Raw genomic sequence first — 7,733 nt, 5'->3', positions numbered from 1 at the left:
AGGTCACAAAGTACCCCAGGGTAACTTCTAAGCAACTGAAGGCCTCTCTCAGATTGGCTAATGTTAATGTTCATGAGTCCACCATCAGGAGAACACTGAACAACAATGGTGTGCATGGCAGGGTTGCAAGGAGAAAGCCACTGCTCTCCAAAAAGAACATTGCTGCTTATCTGCAGTTTGCTAAAGATCACGTGGACAAGCCAGAAGGCTATTGGAAAAATGTTTTGTGGATGGATGAGACCAAATAGAACTTTTTGGTTTAAATCATGTTTGGAGAAAGGAAAACACTGCATTCCAGCATAAGAACCTTATCCCATCTGTGAAACATGGTGGTGATAGTATCATGGTTTGGGCCTGTTTTGCTGCATTTGGGCCAGGACGGCTTGCTATCATTGATGGAACAATGAATTCTGAATTATACCAGCAAATTCTAAAGGAAAATGTCAGGACATCTGTCCATGAACCGAATCTCAAGAGAAGGTGGGTCATGCAGCAAGACAACAACCCTAAGCACACAAGTCGTTCTACCAAAGAATGGTTAAAGAAGAATAAAATTAATGTTTTGGAATGGCCAAGTCAAAGTCCTGACCTTAATCCAATCGAAATGTTGTGGAAGGACCTGAAGCGAGCCGTTCATGTGAGGAAACCCACCAACATCCCAGAGTTGTTCTGTATGGAAGAACAGGCTAAAATTCCTCCAAGCCGGTGTGCAGGACTGATCAACAGTTACTGGAAATGTTTAGTTGCAGTTATTGCTGCACAAGGGGGTCACACCAGATAGTGAAAGCATACTTTTACCACTCACAGATATGTAATATTGAATCATTTTCTTCCATAAATAAATGACCAAGTATAATATTTTTGTCTCATTTGTTTAACTGAGTTCTCTTTATCTACTTTTAGGACTTGTGTGAAAATCTGATGGTGTTTTAGGTCCTATTTATGCAGAAATATAGAAAATTCTAAAGGGTTCACAAACTTTCAAGCACCACTGTAAGCAGGTTAATTGGTAATATTTAACAGTTATTCCACGAAATCAAGTTGTACATGAGCTGATAGCCAACAAGGCACGTAGCACCGAGTTTGCTATAAGCCACATACGAAGAGATTGAGTGGAATAACTGTTTTATTCTATCCACATTCACTGGATTTTGAGAAACAGAACATGTTTATTTTTATGTTTTGCAAATTCGATAAATAAACTTCCGCTTAGAATGTAAACAAACCGGCGAAATGACAGGAGCAATTTGTGAAAAATGCTGTCATAATAATTATTGAAAAATAAAAAAGATACGTTCTTACCATCAACTACTTTTATTCCATATTTTGTTCCTTTTTTGTGTTTTGGGGGGTTTTGTTTTCAAGTAGAGTTTTTATTTCGTCCTCGGTTGGTTCAGCAACACGTTCCACCATTTTGTTGTTGTTCTTTTTCTTCTTTAGTTTTTTTTTTTTTTTGGCTGGCAAACCAACTTACAGGCGCATTACTACCACCAACTGGGCTGGAGTGTGGAACAGGAGATATTGGGAGGGGAAAAAAACCCTACGTGTATTCTTTTAGCTATTTCTGTTTCCTGAGTACTTCGGAAAACTGTTGTCACTGAACACAGTTTGCTGCTGCATCCAGAAATGCAACCTGAAACTGTATTATGCAAGGAAGAATCCATTCATCAAGTCTATGCAGAAACACCACAGAAAATTGGTAATTACTTAACCAATTAAGTTATGCTGAAGTGAACAACACCTTATCAATAGTATACAAAGAAATATAATGTTAGCTGGTTGGCGAACTTAGTCAATGCTGTTGGAACTTCTGTAGTTTGCTAGTTTCCTAGAGTGGTAAAGTACATAACAGATAAGAAATACGATAAGAATAAGAAAATCCTGAAGCTTTGCTTTACACTTCCGCTTGTCCTTGTTGCCAGGAGACCTTTGCTAATGACTCCAGAACTGTCGTAGCAATGCAGGTGTAACAAAACACAATTACAATGCACACTGTCCAAAAAAATCACTTTGGTGACAATGACGACTGCCTCATGTCAATAAAGTCCTAGTTCACTTTTCATGGCCATGCAGAACTCTCCAGTCTTGGTTAGGTCTTGGTCTGATGTGATAATCAGTAACATATTAGAGCCAATCAACACAATCCAGAAACTGAATGATAGGACATTAGTAAAGAGCAGGTTCTGACACAGAAGACTTCCTCCAGATCTCACAATCTTTAAGTAGCGATCAAGGCTGATGAGTCCCATCAGAATCACACTCATGTTCATGGCTACTGTAGGTAGAAGAAGACACTTGAGAATCAGCAGGTGAAAGCATGCAGCCCTGGAGAGGCTCCCGGGAGTTCACTGGCAACTCAAATGGGAAAGGTCAAGGTCATGAGGAGGTCAGCTGCCACCAAGTGTTTCAGGTACACCGTGAAACTAGAGTTGGCCTGGAGGTGTGAACATATCCAAGCTACTATAAGGTTCAGCGCAAGAGGGAAAATCGTGAAATAGAGACTGGGAAGTGTGATTTCCCATGCTTCTTGATTCATTCCACAATCTGAAGAAGATGCATTTGGAATTTGGGTTCCATTTGAAGCCATAATTAAGCCTAAAAAACAAATTTGTGATGAGTACAAATACTTGTAATTAACATACCAGCAAAAGAAATTGACATTGCATTTCTCACTTTTCAACATAATGGCATTTTTCCAGCTCGTTAAATATAATATGAAAAATCTTCCATTAAATTAGGAATAAATATCTACAAAATAAGGAATAAATAATTTGGGAATGCGTTGCTAAGACTTACCAAGTCGAGAAAAAAGGGAGGGTGTGTTTATTTTCCACTTTCACTTTTAAGAAGAACTTCATTTTATTTGCAGATTTCACACTAAGACTCACATACATACATACATACATACATACATACATACATACATACATAAGTAAATTACCAGTGATTAAACACAGGTGAAAGCCATCACATTACCTGTGGAAGACATTAAAAGCCACCTGTCAAATATTGTGTTGGTCCTCCTTGTGCCGCCAAGCTCTGACTTGTCGAGGTATGCAAGGTTGGACCTTGCTTGTCCTGTGTATCCCACAGATCCTCGATTGGACTGAGATTTGGGGAATTTGAAGGTCAGTCAGATCAACACCTTGAACACTTTCTCATGTTCCACAAACCATTCCTGAACATTTTTTTTTTCAGTATGGCAGGCTGAATTATCCTGTTGAAAAAGGCCACCATTTGAATGGTTGTTTGTCTCTATGTGTCAGCCCTGCGATGATCTGGTGACTTGTCCAGGGTGTACCCCGCCTCTCACCCATAGTCAGCTGAGATGGGTCACAGGCAAGCTGGAGCCTTGCACAGGATAAGTGGTTACGGATAATGGATGGATGGATGGATGGATGGATGGATGGACAAAGTTACACAGATACATATACTTGCCCATTGTTCCTCCTTCTGGCACATCAACTTTGAGAACTGACTGTTTACTTGCTGCCTAATATATGTGCCAATGTAATTAGATCCTTAAAGATTAAGGATATTGTCTCTCTCCAATGTAAAGTCAGACTACATGAAACCTTTCATGAGTTATTAGCCTTGAACAAATCCTCCAGTAAAATCCTGTCACTAGAACATCTACCCTGCACTTCACCGTTCACAGTCACCCGATTACTAATTGCACACACCTGGACTCAATAACCACTGCACTCATTTAAGCACTCTCACAACACTTGCACTTTGTAAAGTATGATTCCTCGCTGCCGCATCTACCCACTCTCGATCTCTGAGCAGAAGGCTATGGAGGATTATGTGCAGGTGGCTCTACAACAAGGGCATATCCTCTGCTTCTGCTGGTTTCTTTTTCATGGAGCAAAAGGGAGGGGGCCTTAGGCCATGCGTTTATTGTAGAGGACTCAACCAAATCACTGTAAAATATCTCTATCCCTTGCCTTTAGTTCCTTCAGCCACTGAGCAACTCAGATCAGCCAGAGTGCTTCCCAAGCTTGACCGACACAGTGCTTATCATCTGGTGTGCGTCTGAGAGGGTGATGAGTGGAAGACAGCATTTAGCACCACCTCTGGCCACTACAAGTACTGCATGATATCATATGGGCTATTCTACATGTTAAGTGTCTTCCAATGCTTAATGAATGATGTATTGAAGGATGTGCTTGGTAAATTTGTAATTGCCGACATCGACATAATATTGATCTACTACCCTACCCTGGAAAGTCATGTAAATCATATTAAGAGTGTCTTAGCTCAACTGCTTAAGAACCACCTCTTTTTCAAAGCCAAAAAGTATGAGTTTCACATCATCCAGATCTTCCTAGAATATGTCACCAGTTCAGATGGAGTAAACATCGATGAAAATAAAGTCTCTGCAGTAACCTCTTTGCACACTCCTACTACAGGTATGGAGCTTCAGTGTTTTCTAGGATTTTCCAACTTCTATGAGAGATTCATCACAGGATTTAGTTCCACTGCGACACTACTCACAGTCCTGCTCAAAAAAGGTCCCATGCACCTCCTCTGGAATCAAGAGGCCAAAAGAGCCTTCTCCCAACTCAAAAAAGCATTTACTTCTGTTCCCATCCTTAAGCACCCTGAGCCCACTAAGCCTTTCGTTATTGAAGTTGATGCATCTGAGTTCAGTGTCAGAGCAATGGGAAGCCCAAGTTTCACCTGGTAGCTTTCTTCTCCAAGAAACTCACCCCCACAGAACAAAATTATGACATTGGTAACCAGGAGCTTTTGGCTGTCAAGCTGGCGCTAGAGGAGTGGCAACACTGGTTGGAAGGGAAAGCCTATCCTTTTACCATTTTCACCGATCAAAAGAATATGGAGTATCTCAAATCTGCCAAGAGACTGAATCTATGTCCAGCACACTAGGACCTCTTTTTCACTAGGTTCCAATTCACCATAGCCTACAGACCTGGCTCTAAGAACACAAAAGCCAACTCTTTTTCCTGTATCTACCCATCCACAGCTCCAGTTTTGCATCCAGAACCCATTCTCCCTTCAGCCTGCTTTGTGAATACCCTGATTTGGGAGATTGACCAAGAACTTGCTCAAATTTTGCCATATCAGGTTCCTGCCAACTGCATTTTCCATCCATCCATCCATCCATTATCTGTAGCCGCTTATCCTGTTCTACAGGGTCGCAGGCAAGCTGGAACCTATCCCAGCTGACTATGAGCGAGAGGCGGGGTACACCCTGGACAAGTCACCAGATCATCACAGGGCTGACACATAAAGAGAAACAACCATTCACACTCACATTCACACCTATGGTCAATTTAGAGCCACCAATTAGCCTAACCTGCATGTCTTTGGACTGTGGGGAAAACCAGAGCACCCAGAGGAAACCCACGCAGACATAGGGAGAACATGTAAACTCCACACAGAAAGGCCCCCATTGGTCACTGGGCTCAAACCCAGAACCTTCTTGCTGTGAGGCAACAGTGCTAACCACTACACCATTGTGTCGCCAGCAACTGCATTTTGCATAACAATTTGGATGTCTGCCAGTTTGCATTATTAAACTCCCTTCTGCTTTTATATCTGTCTGTCACTTGAAGTTTTCTGACAAATCCATTCTTCTTTTCTTAGGAAAAGTTTCCCTACTGCTTAAAACAGTGCTATTTAATAATAATAATAATAATAATAATAATAATAATAATCTCATCTCATTCTCTCATTATCCCTAGCCGCTTTATCCTGTTCTACAGGGTCGCAGGCAAGCTGGAGCCTATCCCAGCTGACTACAGGCGAAAGGTGGGGTACACCCTGGACAAGTCGCCAGGTCATCACAGGGCAATAATAATAATAATAATAATAATAATAATAATAATACCATTCTTTTTTACATCCTGAGGTCTTCTGTTTCACTGTATTTTCTTATCTTGATCCAATTTGAAAAAGAAAGAAGAAAACATTCCACATACCTTTTAGGATGTGAACGTGTCAAACTGCCCTTGTGTCATACATATCATTTGTTCATCTATAGCCTCTTCTATGAAGTAAACAGAGATAACAGTCTTGCTGAGTAAAAAAAATCACAACAAAAAACCATACTGACGTGACTGCCTTTGTACTCTATGTCTCTGCTGCTTCGTTGGAAACCATAATATTCCAGAGGACTGTTAAAACAGCAGAGAGGATGATGGGAACACAGCTCCCCTCTATGGACACCTGTTCACACACCACTGCAGGAACAAACTGCGGGTCATTTGTTAAAGACCGACATCACCCTGGGCATTCTCTGTTTAAGTGGAGAAGCCCTAGACACCAGCCAAGATTCCACTGACAAGAAAGTATCAGAACAAACAGGAAGTACTTCCACAACAGTTTCTTCCCATCAGCTATCAGACTGCCCTCAAAGGACCCGACCAAAACTCCTCCAAAATTGTGACAATAGACTGACAGAATGTCACCCTCATGCACACAATCATATTATAAATCATTATATTATCTGGGGTGGCACGGTGGTGTAGTGGTTAGCTCTGTTGCCTCACAGCAAGAAGGTCCGGGTTCGAGCCCCGTGGCCAGCGAGGGCCTTCCTGTGTGGAGTTTGTATGTTCTCCCCACGTCCACGTGGGTTTCCTCCGGGTGCTCCGGTTTCCCCCACAGTCCAAAGACATGCAGGTTAGGTTAACTGGTGACTCTAAATTGACCTGTGTCTATGTGTCAGCCCTGTGATGACCTGGCGACTTGTCCAGGGTGTACCCCGCCTTTCGCCCGTAGTCAGCTGGGATAGGCTCCAGCTTGCCTGCGACCCTGTAGAACAGGATAAAGCGGCTAGAGATAATGATGATATATTATCTGGACACAAGTGTTTTACTGGGAAATAAACTACTGATATTTTTCATACGAGCAACATCTGGGACATGGAGAACCAAAACCATGCCATAAATCTTGATTTGTCGCTCATGAGGAAATCGATGAAGTGGTTGGATAAATTTGGGTACTTTTTGTTTGTGAATGTGTCTATATAATAAAAAATCACACGTTGGATTGAAGATATCTTTGGTCACATCTAGTCCAGAAGGAATGATCTAAAGTGGGCCACCTTGCACAATAAATGTTCTACGCTATGTACAAGCTGCATGCAAGCTATATATAGAAGCTATATACACCCTAGGAATACATACCTATTTGCCAAAAAGAATCCAAAATTGTGATGAATTGACCAAGAAGAAGTGATTTTTGTTGAACTGCTCATTAAGGCTTAATTAGTCCATAACTTCATTAATAATTGGAATAAAGCAAATCTGGGTAGAAGTTATATGCACCTTAGGTACCCCTACCTTCATGCCAGAAAGAATCAAAATCGGTGAAGAATTGAAGGGGAAGAAGTGATGTGTGGAAACTGCTCGTTAGGGATTAATTACTCCATATCTTCATTATTAATTGCAATTATGCAAGTTTGGGTAGAAGCTATATGCACCCCATGCAGACCTACCTTCCTGCTAAAAATAATAAAAATTGGTGAAGAATTGAGAGAGAGAAGAAGCAATTTTCGTGAAATGTGGATGATGACGCACGGACGCCAGACGCCAGACAACACATGATGGCATAAGCTCATCGCCTGTCAGTCGGATGAGATACTACTACTACTACTACTACTAATAATAATAATAAAATCTGACGCAGTCACATTAAATATATTCATATAATAATTATAACATTTAGTAATAATAAAATTTTATTGTAGATATTTCATGCATTACAAA

At 41.0% G+C, this 7,733-nt stretch overlaps 1 pseudogene; it reads right to left on the bottom strand.

The window, feature by feature from the left end:
- Positions 1–1,788: 1,788 nt before the first annotated feature.
- LOC132871974 (P2Y purinoceptor 13-like) lies at positions 1,789–2,587 on the bottom strand (annotated as a pseudogene).
- Between the last annotated feature and the right edge of the window lie 5,146 nt (positions 2,588–7,733).

The sequence above is a fragment of the Neoarius graeffei genome, chromosome 23, assembly GCF_027579695.1.
Source record: "Neoarius graeffei isolate fNeoGra1 chromosome 23, fNeoGra1.pri, whole genome shotgun sequence".
Classification (NCBI taxonomy): Eukaryota; Metazoa; Chordata; class Actinopteri; order Siluriformes; family Ariidae; genus Neoarius; species Neoarius graeffei.
This window is presented reverse-complemented; position numbering and strand designations above follow the sequence as displayed.